Raw genomic sequence first — 17,634 nt, forward strand, 5'->3', positions numbered from 1 at the left:
CATACAAACGCAGGAGACTCTAATGGATGTGTGTACATGTTCTGTTTCGTCTCCAAGTCCCTACCAGATCATTATCTCTCCGTCATGCTGCCCCTCCAGAGTGGCAGCTCAGCAGTATGACTGCTTCTACCCGAGTCACTAACGTAAATACAGGCAGCGGAGAGAGAGAGAGAGAGAGAGAGAGAGAGAGAGAGAGAGAAATATGGAAAGAGAGAGTTAGAGGAGAGGGAGAGAGTTAGAGATGGAGAGAGAGATAGAGGGTAGAGAGAGAGAATGAGAACAAGACAACGAGAGAGAAGGGGTTGTGCCCGTTTCTACAGAAAGCAGACAAGAAAGACCCTGGACTGGAGCTAGCTTTCAACCAAGCCAACTTGCTGGTCCAGAGTATCATATCCATCACATGGTCCTCTTGAGCCTGACTGTTGTACATTCAGACTGCCGTTCCAGTCCTGTTTGATGCTCATGACGTTGGTTTGTCCTTGTTACATGATCAGGATCCATCACAACCAGACCACCCAGGAGATGCTTTCACTCTAGTGGTAGCATGAGACGGAGTCTACAACCCACACAAGTGGCTCAGGTAGTGCAGCTCATCCAGGATGGCACATCAATGCGAGCTGTGGCAAGAAGGTTTGCTGTGTCTGTCAGCGTAGTGTCCAGAGCATGGAGGTGCTACCAGGAGTCAGGCCAGTACATCAGGAGACGTGGAAGAGGCCGTAGGAGGGCAACAACCCAGCAGCAGGACCGCTACCTCCACCTTTGTGCAAGGAGGAGCAGTAGGAGCACTGACAGAGCCCTGCAAAATAACCTCCAGCAGGCCACAAATGTGCATGTGTCTGCTCAAACAGTCAGAAAAAGACTCTATGAGGGCCCGACATCCACAGGTGGGGGTTGTGCTTACAGCCCAACACCGTGCAGGACGTTTGGCATTTGCCAGAAAACACCAAGATTGGCAAATTCGCCACTGGCGCCCTGTGCTCTTCACAAATGAAAGCAGGTTCACCCTGAGCACATGTGACAGACGTGACAGTCTGGAGACACCGTGGAGAACGTTCTGTTGCCTGCAACATCCTCCAGCTTGACCGGTTTGGTGGTGGGTCAGTCATGGTGTTTCTTTCTGTTTCTTTGGGGGGCCTCCATGTGCTCGCCAGAGGTAGCCTGACTGCCATTAGGTACCGAGATGAGATCCTCAGACACCTTGTGAGACCATATGCTGGTGCGGTTGGCCCTGGGTTCCTCCTAATGCAAGACAATGCTAGACCTCATGTGGCTGGAGTGTGTCAGCAGTTCCTTCAAGAGGAAGGCATTGATTCTATGGACTGGCCTGCCCGTTCCCCAGACCTGAATCCAATTGAGCACATCTGGGACATCATGTCTCGCTCCATCCACCAACGCCACGTTGCACCACAGACTGTCCAGGAGTCAGCGGATGCTTTAGTCCAGGTCTGGGAGGAGATCCCTCAGGAGCCATCCACCACCTCATCAGGAGCATGCCCAGGCGTTGTAGGGAGGTCATACAGGCACGTGGAGGCCACACACTACTGATCCTCATTTTGACTTGTTTTAAGGACATTACATCAAAGTTGGATCAGCCTGTAGTGTGGTTTTCCACTTTAATTTTGAGTGTGACTCCAAATCCAGACCTCCATGGGTTGATAAATTTGATTTCCATTGATCATTTTTGTGTGATTTTGTTGTCAGCACATTCAACTATGTAAAGAAAAAAGTATTTAATAAGAATATTTCATTCATTCAAATCTAAGATGTGTTATTTTAGTGTTCCCTTTAGTTTTTTGAGCAGTGTATATATAAACTCAAACACACAAAAACACAACCGATGTATAGCGGACAGTCCATCACAACACTCTACACTGACTCACAGGCTGACTCATACAGGCTGACTCATACAGGGTGACTCGTACAGGCTGACTAGTACAGGCTGACCTGTACAGGCTGACTAGTACAGGCTGACTCGTACTGGCTGACTCATACAGTGTGACTCGTACAGGCTGACTAGTACAGGCTGACTCATACAGGCTGACTCATACAGGGTGACTCGTACAGGCTGACTCATACAGGCTCACTAATACAGGCTGACTCGTACAGGCTGACTCATACAGGCTGACTCGTACAGGCTGACTCATACAGGCTGACTCATACAGGCTCACTAATACAGGCTGACTCATACAGGCTGACTCATACAGGCTCACTAATACAGGCTGACTCGTACAGGCTCACTTATACAGGCTGACTCGTACAGGCTGACTCATACAGGCTGACTCATACAGGGTGACTCGTACAGGCTGACTAGTACAGGCTGACTCGTACAGGTTGACTCATACAGGCTTACTCATACAGGCTGACTCATACAGGCTGACTAGTACAGGCTGACTCGTACAGGCTGACTCATACAGGGTGACTCGTACAGGCTGACTAGTTCAGGCTGACTCGTACAGGCTGACTCATACAGGGTGACTCGTACAGGCTGACTAGTACAGGCTGATTCGTACAGGCTGACTCGTACAGGGTGACTTGTACAGGCTGACTAGTACAGGCTGACTCGTACTGGCTGACTCATACAGGGTGACTCGTACAGGCTGACTAGTACAGGCTGACTCGTACAGGCTGACTCATACAGGGTGACTCGTACAGGCTGACTCGTACAGGCTGACTCGTACAGGCTGACTCATACAGGCTGACTCATACAGGTTCACTAATACAGGCTGACTCATACAGGCTGACTCATACAGGCTCACTAATACAGGCTGACTCGTACAGGCTCACTTATACAGGCTGACTCGTACAGACTGACTCATACAGGCTGACTCATACAGGCTGACTCGTACAGGCTCACTAATACAGGCTGACTCATACAGGGTGACTCGTACAGGCTGACTAGTACAGGCTGACTCGTACAGGCTGACTCATACAGGGTGACTCGTACAGGCTGACTAGTACAGGCTGACCCGTACAGGCTGACTCATACAGGGTGACTCGTACAGGCTGACTCATACAGGCTCACTAATACAGGCTGACTCATACAGGCTGACTCATACAGGCTGACTCATACAGGCTGACTCATACAGGCTGACTCATACAGGCGCACTAATACAGGCTGACTCGTACAGGCTGACTCATACAGGCTGACTCATACATGCTCACTAATACAGGCTGAATCGTACAGGCTGACTCATACAGGCTGACTCATACAGGCTCACTAATACAGGCTGACTCGTACAGGCTCACTTATACAGACTGACTCGTACAGACTGACTCATACAGGCTGACTCATACAGGCTGACTCGTACAGGCTCACTAATACAGGCTGACTCATACAGGCTGACTCGTACAGGCTCACTAATATAGGCTGACTCATACAGGGCACGCTCCCATCCAAATAGACAGGGCTGAATTAGAGCAGGTTAAGGGCTTCTAGTTCCTCTGTATCCAAGTCATCTAAACACATGCGCACAGTCGTGAAGAAGGCCGCTTCCCCATAAGGAGGTTGAAAAAGTTTTGCATGCGCCCTCAAATACTCAAAACAAGTTCTACACCATTGAGAGCATTTTGACTGGCTGAATGACTGCTACGGCAACAGCACCGCCTCGATCACATGGCGCTACAGAGTGTAGACAGCCCAGTACATCACTGGGGCCTAGCTCCCTGCCATCCAGGACCTCTATATCAGGCAGTGTGGTAGGAAGGCCCGGAAAATCATTAAAAACTCCAACCACCCAAACTATCTCTGCTTCCGCATGGCAAGCGGTACCGGTGCAAAATGTCTGGCACCAACTGGCTCTTGAACAGCTTCTATCCGCAAGCAATAAGACTGATAACAAAATAGCTGATTTTACTTTAAAATAAAGTAAAATCAATCGTTTTTTCTCAGTGATGATTGAATTATTTGATAAAAAGCGGGACATGATTGTTTCATTGCGGTTCAATGGGTCAAAAGAGAGGACTTTCCGGCACAATCTGGGACATGTAGTCACCCTGAACATAATAGAACATAATTATTTACCTTTGTTTAACTAGGCAAGTCAGTTAAGAACAAATTCATATTTTCAATGACGGCCTAGGAACAGTGGGTTAAACTGCCTTGTTCAGAGGCAGAATGACAGATGTTTACCTTGTCAGCTCAGGGATTCGATCTTGCAACCTTTCAGTTACTCGTCCAATGCTCTAACCACTAGGCTACCTACCACCCCACATAATAGAACAGAACAGAATAGAACAGAATAGAGCAGCACGTAATAGAACAGAATACAGTAGAACAGAATTGAATAGAATAAAAGAGAACACAATTAATTAGAATGAACTGAGCCACTTACAGAAATGCTCTGCTGACTCTGCTATAGTAAGCTGCTTATCACAGAGAGATATAACTGAGTCTTTTGTGAAATGGTGCGAAGCCAATTACTTGGACCTAAATGTACTTAAGACCAAGGAGCTGGTGGTAGATTTTAGGAAAAAGAAAGATGTTATTAATCCCATTTCTGCTAAGGGTGAAGAGATTGACGCTGTTGGTTCTTAGATGTACTTGTGTGTAAAAGTGGACAACAAATTAGACTGGAAGGAGAATGCTCACCGTGTCAATACAAATGACCTCTCTAGACTGTGCTTTATAAGGAAGCTTAGATCTTTTAAAGTACGTGACAAAATGCTTTGTATGTTCTATAGCAGTGTAGCCGAGTGCAATGACCTATTCCATTGTGTGCTGGAAAGGGAGTTTAACGAAAGAGGACTCTTTTACAAATATTGAACAAATCATTAAGAAGGACATTGCTACAATTGGCTGCAGCCTGGAATCACTGCAGGACATGATCCTGAGAAGGCTGCAAGTAATAACACATGATCATGGATAATGACACACACCCACACCAGAGCACTCTGATGACACACACCTACTCCACAGGGCTCTGGTGACACCTACACCACAGGGCCCAGATGACACACACCCACACCACAGGGCTCTGATGACACCTACACCACAGGGCCCTGATGACAAACACCCACTCCACAGGGCTCTGATGACACACACCCACTCCACAGGGTTCTGATGACACACACCTACTCCACAGGGCTCTGATGACACACACCCACTACACAGGGCTCTGATGACACACACCTACTCCACAGGGCTCTGATGACACACACCCACTCCACAGGGTTCTGATGACACACACCCACTCCACAGGGTTCTGATGGCACACACCCACTCAACAGGGCTCTGATGACACACACCCACTCCACAGGGCTCTGATGACACACACCCACTACACAGGGCTCTGATGAGACACACCCACTACACAGGGCTCTGATGAGACACACCCACTACACAGGGCTCTGATGACACACACCTACTCCACAGGGCTCTGATGACACACACCTACTCCACAGGGCTCTGATGACACATACTCCACAGGGCTCTGATGACACACACCCACTCCACAGGGTTCTGATGACACACACCCACTCCACAGGGCTCTGATGACACACACCCACTCCACAGCACACTGATGCAACACAGGAGCAGCTTCAGTAGCAGGTTATTCCTGCCCAGACGTTCCACAGAGAGGTTTAGACCGTCATTTCTACCCACAGGCATTTAATGAGTGTAATTGATGAACTGTTTTGAGGTCGTACTATTGGAAAATGGTGCTGCCTGTTTTTTCCCCAGAGTAGGATAGAAAACAGCACTTGAATCAGACTATTATTTTAGGGATACTGTGGTACATACATGTGCCTTTATGTTTCTTTAATGTGTGCTGTTTTTTATATTGTGTTTGTCCTTGTTAAGTGTCCTGTCATTGCAAGTCATTGATGATGCATGCTGTAATTAATCAGTTTCCCAAATTGGGATTATTAAAAGTAATACTCTACTCTCTCTCTACTCTAGAACAAAATAGAATGGAACAGAAACTAACAGAATAGAACAGAATAGAATAGAACAGAATATAACATAGAATGCAATGATTGCTAACGTGTTTACGGAACTTACTAATGAATTATAGCCACAGCATTAGCATTTTTAGCATCAGCATGCGCTCTAATTTGAGAGGCAATCAGAGCAGGAGAACGCTTATTTTAATAGTTGTCTCTGACTGTGGAATGCCCCCTGGTCTACTTACGTCACTCCCCTGAGAGTGAGAGTGGAACAGACCGAGCAGACATGCCAGACTTGGGTTCAAATACTATTGGAAATCATTTGAAAAATTCTATCTGTGCTGGATTGAGCTTGTCTGACAGAATGGAACCTCTAGAAAAGTCCTAAAATTGCAAACGTTGCCCACTTGGCTCTCCAGGCAGGCTAAAGCAAACACTCAAAGTATTTAACAGATAGTAGTTTAGTAATAGTATTTGAACCCAGGTCTGCAGCGCAAACAGTCCGGTCCAGGATAACCCCTAAGACGTCAGAACCACCAGGCACCAAGCAGAGGCAAGCTGACCTCCCTGAGAGAGACACATATCATGTCTGTCTGCTCTGAAACCTCTCCTCTAAAATTACCACCTTATCGGAAACATTCTGCCCCTCAAACTCCCCTGCCTACACCGCTGTGTGGTCCAGAAAGAGGACATGTGTAGTTATTAACTAATGATTTATTGTCTCAGTTTAGGAAAAATATTAACTTAATTGATGCCCTTTTCAAGTAAGTAAATGACAGTATCAGTAAGAGATGTATTTTTAGAGACATGATACAGGTACCCATAAGGGTGTTTAAGCCGGCAGGTCTGACTTGGGACATTGCCCCTGGTCTGGTGGCAGCCATCGCCAGTATGCGAATAGGTAAACACAATGGCCTCTGGTGGAATGTCACTGTTCATACAGGTAATGGTCCAAGACAATTGATCCTATCTGGCTCGTAGGACCACTATATGGGTTTATGACAAGATGGGAGGATAATACAACCTTTTCCCCTTGAAAGTTGGACCCTGCACAATACAGCTTTATGACAAAATTACATGATGCCTCTCCCCCCCCCCCCCCCCCCCCCCCCTCAGGAGGCTGGAAAGGTTTGGCTTGGGCCCTCAAATTCTCAAAAAGTTCTACAGCTGCACCACTGAGAGCATCTTCACTGGCTGCATCATCGCTTGGATGATTTGATTTGATCATTGCTTGGTATGGCAACTGTTTGGCATCTGACCGCAAGATGCTACAGAGGGTAGTGCGTATGGCACAGTACATCACTGGGGCCGAGCTTCCTGTAATTCAGGACCTCTATAACAGGGGGTGTCAGAGTAAGGCGCTGAAAATTGTGAAAGACTCTAGCCACTCAAGTCATCAAATGTTCTTGTGCTACCGCACGGCAACCAGTACCGATGCAGTCTGGAACCAAAGGACCCTGAGCAGCTTCTATCCCCAAGCCATAAGACTGCTAAATAGTTAGGTAGATATATTTATCAAAAATATAATCGCAACATGCAACAATTTCAAAGATTTTACTGAGTTACAATTCATAGAAGGAAATCAGTCAATGGAAATAAGTTCATTAGGCCCTAATCTATGGATTTCACATGACTGGGAATACAGATACGCATCTGTTGCTCAAAAAAGTCAGGGATGTAAGCATCCCAAACATCCTGTCAATCCAAAGCATTCCAAACATGCTCAATGGGTGACATGTCTGGTGAGTATGCAGCTTCTTGATATGCCACACCTGTCAGGTGGATGGAGTATCACTCAATCAATAAAACGTATTTATGAAGCCCTTCTTCAATCAGCTGGTATCTCAAAGTGCTGTACAGAAACCCAGGCTAAAACCCCAAACAGCAAGCAATGTAGGTGTAGAAGCACAGTGTCTAGGAAAAGCTCCCTAGAAAGGCCGGAACCTAGGAAGAAACCTAGAGAGGAACGAGGCTATGAGGGGTGGCCAGTCCTCTTCTGGAGGTGCCGGGTGGAGATTATAACAGAACATGGTCAAGATGTTCAAATGTTCATAGATGACCAGCATGGTCAGATACTAATAATCACAGTGGTTGTAGAGGGTGCAACAGACAGTAGGGGAGGTAAGTCCAACTCTTACTATAGTAGACAGTATGGAGGTAAGTCCAACTCTTACTATAGCAGACAGTAGTGAGTTAAGTCCAACTCTTACTATAGCAGACAGTAGGGAGGTAAGTCCAACTCTTACTATAGCAGACAGTAGTGAGGTAAGTCCAACTCTTACTATAGCAGACAGTAGTGAGGTATGTCCAACTCTTACTATAGCAGACAGTAGGGAGGTAAGTCCAACTCTTACTATAGCAGACAGTAGGGAGGTAAGTCCAACTCTTACTATAGCAGACAGTAGGGAGGTAAGTCCAACTCTTACTATAGCAGACAGTAGTGAGGTAAGTCCAACTCTTACTATAGCAGACAGTAGGGAGGTAAGTCCAACTCTTACTATAGCAGACAGTAGTGAGGTATGTCCAACTCTTACTATAGCAGACAGTAGGGAGGTAAGTCCAACTCTTACTATAGCAGACAGTAGGGAGGTAAGTCCAACTCTTACTATAGCAGACAGTAGTGAGGTAAGTCCAACTCTTACTATAGCAGACAGTAGGGAGGTAAGTCCAACTCTTACTATAGCAGACAGTAGTGAGGTAAGTCCAACTCTTACTATAGCAGACAGTGGTGAGGTATGTCCAACTCTTACTATAGCAGACAGTAGGGAGGTAAGTCCAACTCTTACTATAGCAGACAGTAGGGAGGTAAGTCCAACTCTTACTATAGCAGACAGTAGTGAGGTAAGTCCAACTCTTACAATAGCAGACAGTAGGGAGGTAAGTCCAACTCTTACTATAGCAGACAGTAGTGAGGTAAGTCCAACTCTTACTATAGCAGACAGTAGTGAGGTATGTCCAACTCTTACTATAGCAGACAGTAGGGAGGTAAGTCCAACTCTTACTATAGCAGACAGTAGTGAGGTAAGTCCAACTCTTACTATAGCAGACAGTGGTGAGGTATGTCCAACCCCAAACAGTGTCTCTTACTATAGCAGACAGTAGGGAGGTAAGTCCAACTCTTACTATAGCAGACAGTAGGGAGGTAAGTCCAACTCTTACTATAGCAGACAGTAGTGAGGTAAGTCCAACTCTTACAATAGCAGACAGTAGGGAGGTAAGTCCAACTCTTACTATAGCAGACAGTAGTGAGGTAAGTCCAACTCTTACTATAGCAGACAGTAGTGAGGTAAGTCCAACTCTTACTATAGCAGACAGTAGTGAGTTAAGTCCAACTCTTACTATAGCAGACAGTAGTGAGGTAAGTCCAACTCTTACTATAGCAGACAGTAGGGAGGTAAGTCCAACTCTTACTATAGCAGACAGTAGTGAGGTAAGTCCAACTCTTACTATAGCAGACAGTAGTGAGGTAAGTCCAACTCTTACTATAGCAGACAGTAGTGAGGTAAGTCCAACTCTTACTATAGCAGACAGTAGGGAGGTAAGTCCAACTCTTACTATAGCAGACACTAGTGAGGTAAGTCCAACTCTTACTATAGCAGACAGTAGTGAGGTAAGTCCAACTCCTACTATAGCACACAGTAGTGAGGTAAGGGATTTGATTTGTTAACTTAATTTTCCACTGGGGAAATTCTTCTTGCAGGGCCATATGTTTACCTTACCTTGATACATGTTCTTCCCTTCAAAAAACATAATTTGTCAAATGTTTTCTTTTGGATATCAAAGTCTGGCCGAATATTGCATTGCCCGTGTGTCTGGACTCCATCATGCTAACTGGTTCAATCTGGTTGACATTCCACACCAGTTTACCAGAATTTTGGAGCACAGTGAAATCAGTGTAGTAGCACAGTGACATCTTTGAGTACTATTAATTCCCCACTGACTTTAACTGATGCACATCACAGGGACTCTGTCTGTTACCAGGGACTCTCAGAGACTGCCTGTTACCAGGGACTCTGTCTGTTACCAGGGACTCTGTCTGTTCCCACGGACTCTCAGAGACTCTGTCTGTTACCAGGGACTCTGTCTGTTACCAGGTACTCTCAGAGACTCTGTCTGTTACCAGGTACTCTCAGAGACTGCCTGTTACCAGAGACTCTGTCTGTTACCAGGGACTCTGTCTGTTACCAGGTACTCTCAGAGACTCTGCCTGTTACCAGGGACTCTGTCTGTTACCAGGGACTCTGTCTGTTACCAGGTACTCTCAGAGACTCTGTCTGTTACCAGGTACACTCAGAGACTGCCTGTTACCAGGGACTCTGTCTGTTACCAGGGACTCTGTCTGTTACCACGGACTCTCAGAGACTCTGTCTGTTACCAGGGACTCTGTCTGTTACCAGGTACTCTCAGAGACTCTGTCTGTTACCAGGTACTCTCAGAGACTGCCTGTTACCAGAGACTCTGTCTGTTACCAGGGACTCTGTCTGTTACCAGGTACTCTCAGAGACTCTGCCTGTTACCAGGGACTCTGCCTGTTACCAGGGACTCTCAGAGACTCTGTCTGTTACCAGGGACTCTGTCTGTTACCAGGTACTCTTAGAGACTCTGCCTGTTTACCAGGGACTCTGTCTGTTACCAGGGACTCTGTCTGTTACCAGGTACTCTCAGAGACTCTGCCTGTTACCAGGGACTCTGTCTGTTACCAGGGACTCTGCCTGTTACCAGGGACTCTGCCTGTTACCAGGGACTCTCAGAGACTCTGTCTGTTACCAGGGACTCTGTCTGTTACCAGGTACTCTCAGAGACTCTGCCTGTTACCAGTGACTCTGTCTGTTACCAGGGACTCTGTTTTGTGTCCCAAATGACACTCTATCCTCAATAGTGTGCACTACCTTTGAGGTGGCACACCCCATAGGGCTCTGGTCAAAATTAGCGTACTACATAGGGAATAGCAGATTTTGTTTATAGGCAGCTAAATGTTGATGTGCTTTCATAAAGTTAGTCTTGGCCAACAGCCTGTTGACCTAAGTGACTTGGCACAGAGCCGAAATGAAATATGCATCATCTGCAAAATATGCATCATCTGCAAAATATGCATCAAAGCCAAAGAAAGGGTGGCATTTGCTTTCCGGTGGTTTTAAAATGGCTGGTATTCAAAGGAGTGAAAGGACACCTGAGATCTTGGAAATGTGCTGTTTCCTGCTGCACCACAAAGTGTTGTGTTTCATTTGTTTACTTGCTTTAGGTGGTACTGAATGCATCTAAAAAAACAATACTTTGTTCTTCATGGAAGCTGCAAGGTCCTTCTGAAACCCGTGGTTGATGCTATCCACCAATGTCTTCTGGGAGATCTTTGTCAATGTATAAAAAGACCTACCATTTGGTTTTCTCGATACCTGTGTGGTTGTGTCTTCAATATGCAGGTCACCACAACAACATCCACTGTCTGGCTACAGCAGTCAATCAGCTGATTAATTGATTCAATTAATTTGTTGATTGATTGCAGGGCACCCCTGATTGTAAGTCGTTATGGACAATAGTGTCTGCTAAATTACCAAAATGCGGTCTTGTTTGGGGGAAGAGCTCATTAGAATAATAACCACCAGTGTGCTTTGCAAATGTTCATTTTTAACATTTATATGTTGGTCATTTAGCAGACGCTCTTGTCCAGAGCGACTTACAGTCAGTGGAATCATCTAAGGTTGATTTAAAAAATTAAAAAAACATCACAGTCATAGAAAGTAAAAGGTATCTGTAACCGTGACTGGAATCTTGTTGTATTTGAGGATACATTGGTCTTCAAAACCTCATCGTTTTGTAACAAGATTTATTTTGATGAATCTTGGCCCTGCTCTTTGGGGTCCGGGCCATGTAGCTGTCTCTGTACCTGTAAAAGCACAACTCTTTGGGGTCCGGGCCACGTAGCTGTCTCTGTACCTGTAAAAGCACAACTCTTTGGGGTCCGGGCCACGTAGCTGTCTCTGTACCTGTAAAAGCACAACTCTTTGGGGTCCGGGCCACGTAGCTGTCTCTGTACCTGTAAAAGCACAACTCTTTGGGGTCCGGGCCACGTAGCTGTCTCTGTACCTGTAAAAGCACAACTCTTTGGGGTCCGGCTGTCTCTGTACCTGTAAAAGCACAACTGTCTCTGTACCTGTAAAAGCACAACTCTTTGGGGTCTCTGTACCTGTAAAAGCACAACTCTTTGGGGTCCGGGCCAGCTGTCTCTGTACCTGTAAAAGCACAACTCTTTGGGGTCCGGGCCACGTAGCTGTCTCTGTACCTGTAAAAGCACAACTCTTTGGGGTCCGGGCCACGTAGCTGTCTCTGTACCTGTAAAAGCACAACTCTTTGGGGTCCGGGCCACGGCTGTCTCTGTACCTGTAAAAGCACACTTTGGGGTCCGGGCTGTCTCTGTCTTTGGGGTCCGGGCCAGCTGTCTCTGTACCTGTAAAAGCACAACTCTTTGGGGTCCGGGCCACGTAGCTGTCTCTGTACCTGTAAAAGCACAACTCTTTGGGGTCCGGGCCACGTAGCTGTCTCTGTACCTGTAAAAGCACAACTCTTTGGGGTCCGGGCCACGTAGCTGTCTCTGTACCTGTAAAAGCACAACTACTGAAGGGATTTATAAATAACACTAATTGATTGATTTGATTGGTAATTGATTTGGTACTGTGCATCGCTAACAGAAGATACTGGATCTAACTCTGTAACCTTTCAGAAATGACCTGTGCTTTAACGTTGTAACCTTTCAGAAATGACCTGTGCTTTAACGTTGTAACCTTTCAGAAATGACCTGTGCTTTAACGTTGTAACCTTTCAGAAATGACCTGTGCTTTAACGTTGTAACCTTTCAGAAATGACCTGTGCTTTAACGTTGTAACCTTTCAGAAAAGACCTGTGCTTTAACGTTGTAACCTTTCAGAAATGACCTGTGCTTTATTTAACCTTCAAAGGGTATATGAAACAAAATGAAGACGTTTTTGGAGAGGATTTGACCAAATGTAGACTAATAATTCGTACTTCCATTTTCTATAAATAAAGATGACTAACATTTATTAAATGACGTGTTTACAGTAAAGGAGAACAACAACATGTAAATGAATGGTAATTTGAGTTTATTTCCAGCCCACCGGAACCTTACTGTCCTATATCAACAGTCCCCGGTGTTCACCATGGGGTCTGTTGTTAGGCTGGGGGGAAGGTGGATGATCACATTCTGCTGTGTGTGTGTGTTTGTACTGTGTCCCAATGGTCTAGATTAAAAGTTCTAGGTAGGAACTCTCTGTACAATACTCAGTGGAAGGACACAGTCTACTGGCTGGAGAGTTGGTGGGCCAAATGTAGCCTCAAACCAAGACACCCCACATCCCAGTGGACAGGAACACCCCACAGATTTCAGAACATCACTATTTATAACAATTTTACTCCCCATACTACTAGCATGCTCCCTTTGTCACAATGCATACATAGTGAATGGTTAAGAAACACATTTTAATGAAATTGTGTAGACATGACTAACCTTGATCAGATAGGGATTGGATCATATTGAAACTCACATGTTAGCGCAACAAGGCTTCTCTGTCTGTGTGTGTATGGGTGGAGAGGGAGGGGAGGGTAGAAGGGGAGGGTGGGGTGGAAGGGGAGGGAGGGAGGGGAGGGTGATATTGACAAAATAAGAATAGTTGTGGGTCCTGACAAAGGAAACTACTACATAGCAGATATTTGGGTTTAGCTCTGATAGTCCATTTATTTTTTTATACCTGGTGCTAACATGCATAATTTGTCCTGATCTTTGCCACATTCTGATTAAGCCCACATTTTTTGACAGGTGTAGATAATTAAAAGACACATTGTGGTCTGATCTTTCTGACCATCTACGGAGGTAGTCAGGCACACATTGTTTCTGGATATCAAGTGTAAACAGAACTGGATGGCCAAAGCATTTTAATCATCATTAACCCGACCTCTATAATCATTGACAGGTGGCACCATTGACTTATGGCATCTGTAAATAAATGAATCCATATTATTTTGAAAGAATATCTGTCCAAAATATTTGCATACAGAGAGGAACGAACTAATCTGCTCACAATGCAGACACAGTGGACAGATAAGAGACATTTTAATACAGTGTTTGGATCATATTGATCATATCACAGAACTCAAATGTTAGCGCAAGGCTTTTGATCAAGTTGGTAAATTACCTTGCTTGAACCCTCTTATCACAGTGTATCCTCCCTGCCGGACCTTGTCCCTAGCTTCCTGTCGGACCTTGTCCCTAGCTTCCTGTCAGACCTTGCCCCTATCTCTCTGTTGGGCCTTGTTCCTAGCACCATGTGAGGCCTAGCTCCATGTGAGGCCCTGTCCCTAGTGCCCTGTCGGGCCGTGTCTCTAGCTTCCTGTCAAACCTTGTCCCTAGCTTCCTGTCAAAACTTGTCGTTTGCTCCCTGTGAGGCCTTGTCCCTAGAGCCCTGTCGGTCCGTGTCCCTATAGCACAATTTGAGGCCTTGTCCCTAGCTTCCTGTCGGTCCTTATCCCTTGCTTCCTGTCGGACCTTTCCCCTATCGCTCTGTCGGGCCTTGTTCCTAGCACCATGTGAGGCCTTGATCCTCAACACCCACAAGTGTGCGTGCATAGCCCCCTCCTGTACTCCCTGTTCACCAATGACTGTATGGCCATGCACGCCTCCAACTCAATCTTCAAGTTTGCAGATGACACAACAGTAGTAGGTTTGATTACCAACAACGATGAGACAGCCTACAAGGAGGAGGTGAGGTCACTCAGAGTGTGGTGTCAGCAAAACAACCTCTCACTCAACATCAACAAAACGAAGGAGGTGATCGTGGACTTCGGGAAACCACAGGGCGAGCACCCCCCTATCCACATCGACGGGACAGCAGTGGAGAAGGTGGCAAGTTTTACATTCCTCGGTGTACACATCACGGACAAACTGAAATGCTCCATCCACACAAACAGTGTGGTGAAGAAAGCGCTACAGCGCCTCTTCAACCTCAAGAGGCTGAAGAAGTTTGTATTGTCACCTAATATCCTCACAAACTTTTACAGATGCACAATTGAGAGCATACTGTTGGGCTCTATCACCACCTGGTATGGCAACTGCACCGCCCACAACCGCAAGGCTCTTCATAGGGTGGGGCAGTCTGCACAACGCATCACAGGGGGCAAACTACCTGCCCTCTAGGACACCAACACCACCCGATGTCACAGGAAGGCCAAAAAGATCATCAAGGGCAACAACCACCCAAGCCACTGCCTGTTCACCCTGCTATCATCCAGAAGGCAAGGTCAGTACAGGTGCATCAAAGCTGGGACCGAGAGACTGAAAAACAGCTTCTATCTGAAGGCCATCAGATTGTTAAACAGCCATCACTAACACAGAGCGATGTACTAGGTATTTGTTGTGGAATTGTTAGATTACATGTTAGATATTGTTGCACTGTCAGAACTAGAAGCACAAGACATCTGCTAATGCAATAACATCTGCTAACCATGTGTATGTGGTTAACATCAGTTGATTTGATTTGATGTGGGGCCCTGTTCCTAGCTCCTTGTGAGGCCTTGTTCCTAGCTCCTTGTGAGGCCATGTTCCTAGCTCCTTGTGAGGCCTTGTTCCTAGCTCCATGTGAGGCCTTGTTCCTAGCTCCTTGTGAGGCCTTGTTCCTACCTCCTTGTGAGGCCTTGTTCCTACCTCCTTGTGAGGCCATGTTCCTAGCTCCTTGTGAGGCCTTGTTCCTAGCTCCATGTGAGGCCTTGTTCCTAGATCCTTGTGAGGCCTTGTTCCTAGCTCCATGTGAGGCCTTGTTCCTAGGTCCTTGTGAGGCCTTGATCCTAGCTCCTTGTGAGTCCATGTTCCTAGCTCCTTGTGAGGCCTTGATCCTAGCTCCTTGTGAGGCCTTGTTCCTAGCTCCATGTGAGGCCTTGTTCCTAGCTCCTTGTGAGGCCTTGTTCCTAGCACCATGTGAGGCCTAGTTGAGGAAACATCCTCCTCCTATTGAACTCCACAGTGGCTGCTCTGCTATGTCCCGAGGCACTGATGACGGTCACTGATGGAAAAATGGGCTTACATAAAGACTCACAGCTTGTAGTGTTGGTGACACAGTTGGTAGAGATGCTCACCTGCTGAGAGCTGGGGAGTTGGAGATCTCTAAGGCACAGGACCTCTGACACACATACTCACACACGTCACATACACTCTGTCACACACCTTCCAGATATACATTTACGCGCACAATCTCACACACACTACAACCTCTGCAGCATCAACCAACAGCCAGGAATCACGCTATGCAGGCTAGAATATCGAACTCTGACATCCGCCTGGAGACATGGAAGACAAATTTCAAACAGTAAGGACCAAAGCCGTGATAGAACTATGCTATAGTTTCATAATGGTAGACAAAGTGGTAGGTAGTGGTTCCTAAATGGATAATGTTAGATAAAGAATGTTAAATTACAAATGTATGATCTGTTGGTGATTCGTGTTTAAATATAAGATAAGACAATGTATTGTCTGTTTACAGTTTGCACGTAAAAGTTACTTTGAATCTTCAAACTGCTCCTGATAATGCTGAATCCTCACAATATTTTTAAACGGAGACTAAAGGTTCCCGTGTCTCTGGGATTTATAGAGATACTGTACGAATTCAAGTCTCTGCAATAAAAGTAAATAGACAGTGAATTACATCTGCTCTGAGGTCAGTTCCTAGGCAGAGAGAGACCAGAGGTGGTGGTTGATATAGTTAATGGGAATAGAGAGAGGAGTGGAGAAGGAGAGAGAGATAGAGGGGGAGAGACAGGAGAGAGGGAGAGAGATATTCAGTGGGAGGAGAGGAGTGGACAGGACCAGACTAGCACGTTTAATCTACACAAGATGAAGAGGTTTAATCTAGACTAGATGAAGAGGATGTCCAGCAGTCATAATTAAATCAGATCAATCCTTCTAAATGCAATCAAAAGACACTGAGAATCCTTGGCTAATGAACACTGGAAGACTCCTCCCACTCTGCAGTTTGATTGGTTCTCGATTTTTTATTCTCCCACTGGGCACAGGTCAGTTCATCTTCTAGTTTTGATATACATTTGGTTGAAATTTCAACTAATGTGAAATCAACAAAAAATGTAACTATGTCATTGGATTTAGGTTAAACATTGGCTGTAAAAAAACATTCCCTTACGTTGATTACAATTTTCAAATCCTGTCATTTTTCCACATTGATTCAGCATCATCATCACATATATTTTTGTTGTTGCTGTTGAAATGATATGGAAACATCTATGATTCAACCAGTTTTTGGCCAGTGGGCTAATCCTTCTACTAAGTCATGATAAATGATCAGATTAAAGATTCATTAGCAAAAGAGCTTTTAAATAAAATAAAAACAGTATGGGGATGAGGTAGGTGAAAATGGTTTTTTTCCCTTGCAAAGGTGAAGATTTTCCCCGACCACCCTGATGCCAAAGTGTAAACACAACATATCAAACATTTAACAACCAACTAATTCAAATTGCCTTTGAATGTAACAAAAAAAATGGAAATTGAAACCTCTGAATTGACTTAATCGTTAAGAGTCTATTGATGCACACGTGCGTCAATCTCAGTGTCATAATAAAATAAAATAAAAAATCCCTATCAAAATCCGTATATAATGGCACATCCTCAGTGAAAGGTGGCCGAGCTACAGCGACGTTTGTCAGACCATGAGATGTCCCGAAAATGTCTTCTCACCA

This window comes from Oncorhynchus nerka, linkage group LG2, assembly GCF_034236695.1.
Source record: "Oncorhynchus nerka isolate Pitt River linkage group LG2, Oner_Uvic_2.0, whole genome shotgun sequence".
NCBI classification, from domain to species: Eukaryota; Metazoa; Chordata; class Actinopteri; order Salmoniformes; family Salmonidae; genus Oncorhynchus; species Oncorhynchus nerka.